We start from the raw sequence: 12,071 nt of genomic DNA, 5'->3' as shown, positions 1-12,071 counted from the left end.
TTTTTTTTTCAAAGCTCCCATCTTTGCAACCTCCTCAGCACACTTCAACCCCAGCCAACATTCTCACAGTTACCTTATTGCTGGTGTAAAAGATGCTCAGACTTGAATTTAGCTGGATCATTTTTCCAAACTGCCTTTTCTCTCCTGCTGTGTTCAAGCACTTTCAACATAGTTGCAGGAATGCAATTAGAAAACGTGAGCTTTGAACCAGGACAGCAATAGGGAGGGAAAGCAAAGTACTACAGATAATTTGTCTCAGCCTTTGAGGAGAATGATAGAAATGTCAGGCAGCTTCTCCCTTTCAAACAGAAGATGGTAGTTAGAAAATTATGACAAAGATGGAGCTTGGTCCTTCACTGCTGTAAAGTTTACCTACCAAAACTGCAGCAGAGAGATGTGTCAGAGCTGAATCCAGCACCCACTCTGACCCATGGGCTATAAGAACCCTAATGCAACTCAAAGGTATTTAAAGCATGTCTGTGTGTTGCATACAACACTAAGAAAGGGCTGTTTTCACCTCAGGACCTTTTTTTTTTTTTTTTTTTTTTCCAAACTTCTAGCATTTCATGAGGTGTATGCCACTTTTTTTTCCTGTTACAAGAAGTATATAGAGCTGCTTTCAGAAACTCAGTTTAAGGCAGCCACTGGAGCGTGTTCAGCCATTCTCTGAGTGAAGGTTTTGTCCAGTGAAAGGTAATAAACAATTTCAGAGTCTATTCTTATAGCTGGGTTTATTTCTCAGTCACTTCGGAAAGCAATTGTCTGGACCTATATTTTTCCCTCCACCCTCAGTGTTAAGGTGGAATTTTCCTGCAGAACAACCAACTTATTTGTTATTTGTTTTCTTCCAGGCTATAATAATGAGCTGAAGGCAGGTCAGGTGCACAGAACAGCCGCTTAGGGAAGGCTGCTGGTCAAGGCAGAGTGTGTGCACCGATGAAGATGTGTTCCCAAGTGCTAAAATGTGTAGCTTTTATTTTCACTGCAGGATGGAGAGCACTGCAATGACGTGAACATTGACATCACATGGGACCGGACACGGTGCACCCAGCATTGTCCATGCTGTGCATCACCTGCTCTTCCCTTCTCAGTGTGAATAATCTAGTTCTCAAGGTTCATTAGAGATTTTGTGTGTCCCTTTTTCAGGATGAATTAATAAACACTGGCTCCGTCATGCAGTTTAGCTTATTTGAGTAGGACTCATCTCTGACTCTGAAGACACCTTCCTTCCTGGATAGATGTGCTCTTTACTTCTTCCCTAACAAATCTTTTTACCAGCCCTCTGATGACGTCTGTGCATTCTAAATTGCTGCTTGACTCACAAATAAATATCACAGTGTGTTAATTAGAGGGAAGATATCTGTAGTTTAATTGCTACAGATCCCTACCAAGGGCCTTCCCTAGAGGACCTGATAGGAGAAGTCTTCTCTTTAAGGTTTATAACATGCTGTTACCACGGGCTGCCTCGTGTTGCTGACCTGAGGAGGTGCCTTGCTCCTCTGACTGTTGCTTTTAGGCTGTGTTTTGTAGTAGAAAATCCTTCCATAAAAAAAACAAATGATCAGGTGTGCAAGGAGCATCTGGACTTAGGGACTTTTGTCCTGCTTTTGTTTATGGTGTGGATTGTCTTGGTCCCTGGACATGGCATGTTTCAGGAGCTCTAAACTCAGAAGCAAAATCACTAGAATCGGTGTCTCCTGAAGCCAAGGATCTCACCTGCTCTGGGAAATGAGAGCTCGGCCAGTGATGGCTCCGTGAGCTCTGACTTCTGAGTGCCTCCAGCACAGGCTGCCTGGCCTGTGGACTCTGCCTGCAGACCCAGACTGTTCCCAGGTTTGGGGAGCATCTCAAGCTGCTCCACCTGAGCACCAAGTAGTAGATGTTTTGGTAAAGGTCTGGCTGGTGTCACAGGTGAGTTCCCATCTATTGTTTTACTTGTGGGACTGGTGCAGGAATGCAAAGGGGCACGAACAGAGGCCTGGCGTGGCCGAGCCCACAGTTCAGCACAGGCACCAGGACTCTGCTCATCCTTCCCATGCCAGCTGTCATCAGCAAACGTGCACCAGGAGCCTGGCAGAAGGTAGGTGGTTTTGGAGCATGGAGGGTGCAGCGTGCTGTGTTTTTGCACCCTCCGCAAACTGGTCTCCATGAGGGACATAGCACCATAAGGGTATTTTATTTGGAATGGATTCTGAGGCAGACTTGATTGGACTTGAAGAGTGTAACATGCTCCCTGTTGTGTATCCCTTAATCAAATGCTGGTGGGAACTGGATTTTCTCCTTGCACACTTATCCCACTTTGTAGCGGGTAGTGATTTTAACAGCAGGGAGAAAGCAGCACAGCAGCACTCAGGCACCGTGCCAGATGATTTAGCATCACGGGGGATCACTATTCTTTTCCCCATGAATGCCACTGATCAATGAGAGAGACAGATGCATTTGATTTGATCCCCAGATCAATGATCATAGCAAACTCATCAGTTTTGTTCTATTCTTTTCACTCTGTAGATGTTTTACACCAAAGGGAGTTATGTGCTTCCCAAAAGGGGATAGAAACTTGCTTCCCCCCACAAACCTGGCTTACAGGCCAGGTGAAGCTCTGCCACCTTCATGCTGGACCTGGTCAGACCTCCCCCAGTAGCCTGCTATGCTATAGCAGTGAATGAGGAAGTTAGAAAATCACCCATTTTGTTTTTCTAGTGAAGGAAAGGGAACTCTTCTCCTGCCCCAAAAGTACTGGCCAAGGTGACTTAAGGAGCAGGTGAGGCAGGCAGGAGCTTTCAGGGCTGCACCAAAGCCTTTCAAAAGGTCTTTCAAGAAGCAGAATCGGCCACACTTTGGTTGAAGGTGTGGTTTAAGGGTTCTCCAATTCCTTTCTTGGTGTGCAAAGAGCTGTTGAGAGATGACCTCTTCTCCAAGGAAGGAGATCTTCCTGCACCAGCTTAATATTGAGCAACTTGAAAGAAACTTTGTAGTGCACAAGAAATTATTTATGTTTATTACTTAGTTGAAGCTATCTCAACACCCCTAAAGGAGTTAGGCGTTATACATATTTTATGTTTAATCACATCTTTAGTGACACCCAACCACAACCAAAAGCTTAAATTTCAATTAGAGGGAGATGTATTAAATGTTTAATAGGAATCATTCCTTACAGGGTAATTATATCTTTACATTCACGAGAGAGATGCTGCTTTGGCAACATAATGTTGATCTGATTTTTTTTTTAATTCTCCTGAATAATATCTGAATGAAAACAGTGACCTATGTCAGTTGTGACTGTCATGTGTCCAATTCTTAGTTTTCTATTTGATTTTTTTTGGTGTGCTCAAGGCTGTTTTCCTAATCTGCATGTGGAAAGGCTCTGTGCTAAACTACATGTTCTAAATATGCAGTTGCCCTCTGTGCTGCCCATGCAAAGACCAGGTTTTGAAAAAGTGAAATTAGATTCATGTGCAACTTTGAAGGTGTATTTTTGGAGCTCAGTGTGAGAAATGTAGTCCCACATGTGCTAAAAACTGTCAGGCTTCATGTGCTTTTTATTTTGGTTTTGAGCTTTTTTGAAACTGGTGTCTGCTCACACAAGAATTTCTCAGCTGTAGCTGTCATGGGAGGATGAATCCTCAAGACAGATGACCCTTCAAGGATGCCTTAAAAGTGTCTGCCATGGATTTAAGTTCCTGAGTTTTAGTAAGTTCACTACGCATGCAAAGGGCTTTTGTGATAATATTTATATTGTCACATAAATATTCAGCTTTCCCACTCACAACAAGCAAATTAAAGCCATGAAGTGAAGTTTGAACCAAGGGAGTTAAAGTAAAGAACGTACTTAATTTTGAATGAGAACAGAGGCGTGCAATTTTGACAAAAACATTAGGCAAAATGAAGCATTAACCAGAATGTATTTCTCATTTAAGAGAATCATACTGCTGTTACAATGAGTCCCAAAGACAAAGAGCACGTACACCCGTGTAGGGTTATTATTGTGACAAAAAGAGGGAGCTTCAGCTTCACCCTGTATCATCACTGGTTTAACATGAGCTATTTACCCAGCAAAACACTCATCCAGATGCACCTGGGCCTGTACAAGTTTCCCTACTCCTCCTATTTTAACCTTTGCTTTCTGGTGGCTCCTGCCCTGAGAAAGGGGGATATCTTCCCCATCAACCTTTTCTACAGTAGCAAATTGCCAAAGTACCCGACAGAGATGAGCTTTGGGCCTGAGAGAGAGGAGATGGGCTGGCCCCTCAGTTGGGTTTTGCACACACAGGAGTATTCAGCAGCTGATTTCTGGGCTGGTTAGCAGGTCCTAGTGGCATTCGGAGCACTGCGGTGAGACCACAAAAGGGCTACGGGGCCAGATGCCACTCAGGAAGCTGCAGTAACTACCCTCAGGCAGCTGTAGTAACTTGCAGTCTGTTTACTTGTGTGATCTGTCATTGTACGTTATTTCCCTCAACCTATTTTGACTCGGGAGGTAGAAATCCTGGCAACAAAACCCAACGCTTGTAATCACAGGAGAAACACAGATTTGGAAACACTCTGAACACAGAGGAGGCGGGAAGCCTCGCGAGCTGCTGAAGCTCTAGGCTTCTGGAAGTGACAACCGAGGCAGAGCTGAGCAAGAAGAGCCTGGAGGAGCATCCTGCCACGTACATGTGCCAGGACCACTACGTGGCTCTGCAGAGGATGCACCAGGATTAGGGGAGAGAAAGGAAGGTGAATACTAACAGAGGATGTGCTCTGACAACTGAACACTGAGACAACCATGCAATCAGAGACCTGGTGGTTGTTATTATTCTCATTATCTTGTTTGGGGTATTTACTTTTGTGCTAGTCTCAAGGACGTGCATCCTTCCAGGAAAGGACACGAAGCTGGCACCAGTGAACACATTCTGTAGAGCAACCAAGTGAAAATCTGCTTGTAATTCTTTATGCTCCCAAATTATGGCAACTCAGCACTGCTATCCAAAACCACAGACTCTTCTTTTGCTTCCAGGTGAGCTATTTAATGGAAACAGGTGTGCATGCTCATGGCAAAAACACCCCTTGGTAGAGATCAGACTTTAATGCAGATTTCAAAATGCCCAAAGTTAAGGACTGCCTTCTTAGCTGCTTCGTAAGACCAAAAGTGCTTGAGAAGCCCTGACTCCCAATTTGGTGTGTGCGGAGGCTGGTAGCATTCAGATCACAAGGTTAGAGGTGTGAATTCATACCTCACTATAAACCACGTGTAGTCTTAGAACATAGCTGTATTCATGCACTGTCCATACATGAGGATGCATGAAGCCCTTCAGATATTTCAAATATATACCTGTCTATAGCATGATAGATATAGCATGACCATGTCTATAGCACGTGCTGAGTTACATGTGTGATCGGAGCAGGTACCATAATACAGTTTCAAAACTATTATTGGGGTCAGAGTCCTCAACCTGCCCAGTCTTTGAGGGAACTGGTTTATGAAGTGAAGAGGTTTCCTCCCCAGCTACAATGATCAGGAATCAGGGCAGCTTTGCCTGCTCATGAGTAACAACTGACTTGAGAGTGTCCAGCAGTCATCAAATGATTTGCTATCAGAAGCAATGCTGTGCTGAGGCTTGTCTCGAAGGTCAAATCTGAAAGCTGCTGTAGCCTACTTGAACACACAGAATGAGATTTTGGAGACGTCATTTCTCTGTCCAAAGACCTTGGGCTTGGCAGGGAATTAGCCCTGCTGTTGTGTGGGTGCAATCAGCTCTTTTACGTTCTGGCAAGATCCTCGTCACAGCAGCATATGCTCAAGGCAATGAGCTGTCCTCCTGGGTTACCGCTTTGGCTGTAATCAATCACTGCAATTTGGCTGAAGACCTGGTTTGTCACATGAGGGATCCACAGTTGATCTCTGGGATCTCCAGATCCGTTTGGGAAGCATTAGACGGACTCTTGCATGCAGAGTAGTTGCTGTTGTGGGAAACAGGTCCAAATGCAGTGTCTGGGGAGACCTGGATATGGCTCTGTGCATGGTCCCCTATGTCCTGTGCAACACTGGGGGTGTCCCTTGGGCCTAGGGCAAGGAGAGTGAGGGTTATGAGCTTCTTCCAGGTCATAGTTCTTAGTTTGGGATAGACATGTGGCTGTCTGTAACACTTGTTTTTAGGTGGAGAAAAGCTGTGAATATATAGGAGCCACTACTGGGTATTGCTAACCAAGTCAAAGAGAAGTTTGGGGGCAGTGACCTGATCCCCGGTGCTGTGGCAGCTTCTTTTCTAAACAAATGCAATGGTCTCCATGCACTCTGCTCGTAGTAGCTTTAGTAATTATTCCTCTTGCCTGGAACCCAATGGGGTAATTAATGGTAGTGCTTGGTACATGCAGTCTGTCAGTGTGTGCTCAAAACCTGTGAATGTCACATGGTGCTTCCTAATGCTCTGGCATCACATAAACACTTCTCGATACATTTATGCACATGGTATATGGCTTGATGTGTTATACCTGGATATATCTAATTACATATATTTTACATGATAAGTCTTGTCTGAAAATGTGAGGAAAAAATTTTTTTAAAATGATGATTATTCCAAATTTTAAGATATATTTTATGCTTTGAGCTGCTCAATAACTGTGAGCCTATCTCCCGTGAGTGATTACTTGTTTTAATTCTAAAGCTATCAAAACTCTGTGCAGGTAATTCAAGGCCCAGTTCCTTGTTCTTATTTTATGAAAATCCCCTACTGTGTGCATCAATTTTCTTGCATAAGGAATGCAGTTTTATACTGCATAACATATGTTCTGCTTGCAGGGAGCTGGCATAAAAAGAGATGAGTTCTGATTATTCTAGGCTAATTTGAGGACTCATTTAAAGGGAGAGAGATCCACAATCTTGGAAGCGCTGCGTGCAGGCACCAAAGTGCTCTCCAGAAAGCCTGAGCTGCATTGCTCAGCTCTTGCCTAGGCCAAAACTCTGCAGCCCGGATTTTCAGATGTGACTTGCGTATTGAAGTGTTTCTAGTTTCTGGGCTCAGGTTAAGCCTGGGTTTTAGAAAGTGTTGAGCATCCCCTGCTGGAAACCAGGCCCCTTTCATATGAGCCCTCAGTGCTCAAAACTGAAGCAGTTTAAGATTAGCAGCCACTGATCTTTCTTGGCTAAATCTGGCCAAAGACTTGAGTTTTAAGGTATAATTGTTCAGATTTCTTTGGTCTTACCACTGTATGGATAACCTGAGCTGCCTGGTTGTGAAGGGAAAGCATATATGAAATTACATACAGATATACACGTGCATGCACACACATGTGTGTGTCAAGATAAACTTCCACCATGCTGCAGAGGCACTTGTCTCCTTGTCCCTATCTGAGCTGGCTGGTGTGATACGGGAGAGCTGCTTTTGGCAAGATTGGGGGTATTTTCTGTGTGCTTAGGTCAAGGCAAGGAGGGTGCTACACGGTCGTTGGCAGGTTAGATGATGCCTTGCTAATCAAACCCCCTTGGTGCTGCAGTCACCTGATGAGCTCCCCAGAAGTGAGCGTGTTTCAGCCCTTAGCTGCTTTCTTGGTGCTTCTGCTGCGTCTCCATCGTAGGAGACCTCTACGGAGGGCAGTGGGCCTGAGCAGCAGCCCCGTCTCGCAGCAGGTTCTAGGCCGCGCTCAGTTAGTCACGAGCACAACGCGAGGCTGCACCTGGGCGCATGAGTGTCTTGGGTTCCCTCATGCCTCGCACTGTGTGAGGCTGCTCGGCTTCCCTGCATCCATCCTCAGAGCCCTTCCCGTACCCCTCTGCCCACCACCTGGGTCCTCTCTCCTCACCCTGGGGCCACTGGATCCTCCCTGCTTGGATGCAGCAGCCCCAAAGCGGGAGATGTGTGGGGGAGACTAAGAGCAGATCTTCCTGGTAGGTCTTCCTTGGACTAGATCTTCCTGGTGGATCTTCCTTGCACCCTTGGGAATGGGTGCAAGGCCAAGGGAAGGGGCAAAGGGCCCTTTCTCCTGAGACAGTCTTAGCTGTTTTATTGTATTAAGAAAAAGGGGTCCTTCACAAGATCAGGTGTACTCTGAGGAACTAGCCTTCCAGATTAGCATCTCAAAGAAGGGAGAACAGTGGTTTTGCTTATGGGATAATAGGGAAGAGGAAATGGTGTCTGCTGTATTAATGAGACTGGACTGAAGGAGACCTGCCCCATGGTGACACTTGGCCCACAAGGATGGGAATGACACCAGCCCGCTCTCCAGTGAGTGTGCGGCAAGGGCATGTCAGAAAACTATTCCAGTACAAGTAGGATAAACAAATGTTAGAGGCCTCTCTCTTCAATTATTAGAGAATTTTCAATTTGTGCTGTAAAATCTTCCCTGTCAAACCCCTCCATTAGAGGCGAGAGGGGTTTCCTTGCGTGGCTGAGCACTGCGGATGCAATTTCTTCCAATCCAGGTGCAATCAGGAAGGGCGGGTTGGTGCCTGCAGGACGCTGGTGCCAGCGGGGAGCAGCGAGCAGGAGCCAGGTGAGCAGCCTGGCACATCCCAGCACCTTCCAGCAAGGCAGAGCAGCTCAGGGAAACGCAGGCAGGTACGGCAGTGACCCGGAGCTTCCTGCTGAGCCGTAGGCGGTAGGACTTGCCAAGAAAGGAGGAGCCACACACTTAAATGTGTGTGTTTTTGTATAAATATATCTGCATATAAAAATTCAGTGCTTTAAATGTCTAAAGGCCAGGATTTTGAGTGAAAGTGATGAAACTAATATAGACCATAAAGAGAAAACATGCTTGTACTCTCAATTGAAATAGGATGGCTTCAAAGATTTGGATCATGAGAAGGCCAATAAGGAATTAAATCTATTCAATCCCTTCAGATGTTTAGGAGCAAGGTAATCAAAAGTACCTATGAACAAGAGAGAGCATCAACCTAGCAATAAAACATTTCCCTCTTTTCCACCTTTTTAAACTATAGAGACATAATCATAGAATTAGAAGAATACAATTAAAAGAATTGTAATGACATATAAAGCATAAGTCAACAGAAGAGCTGAAGCAAGAACTCGGGACACGACAGTATTCTTGTATAGTAAAAGATAGCAGCAATGGGAATAATTTCAGTTCGTCCTAGTTCAGTTGATCCTTTTGCTTAGTCATTTTTTTATAGGATGAATAAACCCCAAATGCTATTCATGGCTCTCCTTTCTATGCTCTCTATATTTTTTGGCTAAAAGCCTCCTTGTCTAGGGAAGGGTTCCTCAACACCATCCCAGCTGTGCCAGCATGCTGGGTGCCAGGGTGACAGTCCCACTTTTGGACGTGTGTTTGAGAAGGCTGGAGCCTGCTGTTTGTTTCCTGCCAGCAGGATTTAGCTCAAGACACTTGGTGGTTTTGCACAGGCACTGGAGCTTCTCCGGGGGAGATGACAAGTGTGTGTCTGCAGTTGGTCATAGAAACCATTCAAACACTTGCCATTAATTTATTTCAAGGACAAACTGTTGAGTTTCACATAAATATTTGGTTTTACCAGAGTGGTAACGAATCTCCTCTGCTTTTTATCCTTACCACCCCTGGGAAGGCAGGAGGGCAGCTTTGGCGAGCAGCGTAGCGCGGGCAGGGGCTGCCACGCTCGGCTGACGGCAGGTTTCACTCAGCTCTTCACTCGCGCTCTATTCGTCCCTTCTCCAGCCATCCCACGCAGCAGTTACGTGCGCACACAAATATCTTATGTCACCGTGCCACGCACATATAGGAAGCTCTAGAATTTCGAGTAGACGCAGGATAAAGCTCCAGGCTCCTCCTGTAGGGATTTATTTTTTGTTTTTTAATAGAGCCACTCTGCATGACTTTTGCATTTAGTTCCCATGTCTCGTGTTGCGATGCTGCTTGGTATGCAGTCCATGCAACGTGCCTACACACAGCGAGCACGCTGGCAGCTGAACCGGGCTGTTGTGAGGCTGTTCTGTGGGGTCAGATGCCAAAACTGCCATGTCTGCGTTCAGTTATTTTTCCAAGTGAAGTGGTTTGGGTATGACTGAAGGTGAATAAAATGTTACCTAATTCCATATCCTATGAACTCTAACTTGCAAAAGTAACGTGAATGTAAAATGCTCTACTATTTGTGTCAAATGATTTCAAATTCAAGGCTTCTACAGGAGGCAGGGGGAAACAACCCACACACAAGCACAAGCCCCCGCAGAAGGAGCACAGGATCCCACCACAGGAGTGTCCAGGTGATGGGAACCTGCAGCCTGAGGGTGCCTGGCTGCTGCGAGACAGCTTTGCTGGTCAGGGGCCAATACCCCCAGACCAGCATATCCAGCATATTCCTGTGCACGGCTGGCAGATCCTGCAGGAAAGAGCACATCTCTAAGAGGTCCCCACAGACCCTGCCGAGGTTTGCACACAGGGTGTTGTGTTTAGCTTCAGGAGAAGATGCCAAACAGCCACCAAATGATTCCTAGCTTTTTTTTTTCATGGTACAAAACACCTGGCTCCTACCCTTCCACTCCATCAATTTTCAGAAGGAAAACACACTGGGAATATCAGGTATGTGGTTCTAAGGAAAAGTCCATCTTCTCACACATCCTGGTATGACAAGAGGTTTGTACCCGCTCCTGGTCCAGTTCCAGCAGACTGGAGAATGTGAGATCAAAAGAGCAGATGTCTTCAGTTGCAGCCTGTGCAAGCTAATTGCTGAGCTGGCAAGCCTCCCTGCCCATTTGAACCTGCCAATTGCAAGATCAGCAGTGATATTATAATTACATGCAAGTGCTGTCACTTATCCAGTACCTGATCCACTTGCTGGAAAAATAGAAACATAAGTTTGAAACTCAACATTGGACGGTTGCTGCCGTGAGACTTGTTTTGAGTCCTCAGATGACTCCCAAGCTGGATATTTTTTTTTATTACAGTTCCAGCATTTGCTGACTGTTCTTTGTCCTTACTATAGCGGTTATAACCTGCGCTGCTATTTTATACCTAGGTCCAGGGCTGTTTGTGAGCCAGCCTTGCCTTCTCCCTCCCCTTCCCATGCCAGCAACACGCATGTCCTCAGCAATGTGGACCTCTCTGGAACGGAGGAAGGCAATGCTCCCATTGATGCCATCTGGATTGACTGGGGTGAGGACAGATATAATCTGCTAGGAGTTTTGCTAAGATTAATGGGGATGCTTCAAACCACAGCCAGACCAACAGCTGGCAGGAGACAGCATGGCAGGACTTTCCACTCTGACCTTGCATTGCAGATATGCACCCAGGGATTGATGATTTGGTTGCCTTTTGTGTGAGCAAACTACCGTGATTAGGCTGTGCAGAATATTCTGCATTGAATGGCTCAGCCAAGATGCGAATGACTTTCTTGATCAAGTTTATGATGTGTATGCAGCTCATGGTTTTGTGGAGGTCGTGAATGCTGAATGCATTGTTTGTGGCCTGAAAACGCAGAGCAAGTTGTTTGGGTTTGGGTGTGCTTTTGTTCTTGCCTTGGGGAGGAGGCAATACTAAGCCAAGGTGAACACTAGAGACCCACTTTCTGTACCCAGCCTAAGTGTTTGAATTGCACGGAGCCCTCCAGAGAGGTCCCCTGGGCCCCCATGGTCCCAGGGTCACCAGGTAGGTAGGGCTGAGCATTACTGCCAAGGCTGCTGGTTCCCACTCACCTTCACGTTGCTGGAAGAAACGGAATAATTGCATATTCAGGCAGATTTTATAACAAGATTTATCTCTCCTAGTTGTGTTGCATGTTGCTGCAGGTCAGAGTGGTAAGTGATTGCAGAATAAAATACTGGAGTTACTCTAATCAAAGCAGTTTCTGAGGACTTCCAATGAGACTGTTCCTCAGAAGAGAGTAAAACCTGCACGAGGATGTGCTGCTGCTTCAAGATCTGGGCTCTCTGGGTGCATCTCAACTCTGGCAGTTCCTACCCAACCTCTGGAGAGCTGCTGAATGACGCTGCCTTCCCACAGGCTCCACCACTTCCTTGAGCTGACCTTTCTCTGACACCTTATGGAAAAAAATAAGAATCATCTCTTGCCTTCAGTGCCTCTCAACAAATTTTATTTCTCTTTCACAATCCTCTGGCAGCAGAGTGGAGAAGTGGCTAAGGGATTTTATTTTCTCAAATATT

Source organism: Nothoprocta perdicaria, unplaced genomic scaffold, assembly GCF_003342845.1.
Source record: "Nothoprocta perdicaria isolate Ctin4 unplaced genomic scaffold, notPer1 scaffold_25, whole genome shotgun sequence".
NCBI classification, from domain to species: Eukaryota; Metazoa; Chordata; class Aves; order Tinamiformes; family Tinamidae; genus Nothoprocta; species Nothoprocta perdicaria.
The sequence above is the reverse complement of the archived record's forward strand: the minus strand, read 5'-3'. Positions refer to the sequence as shown.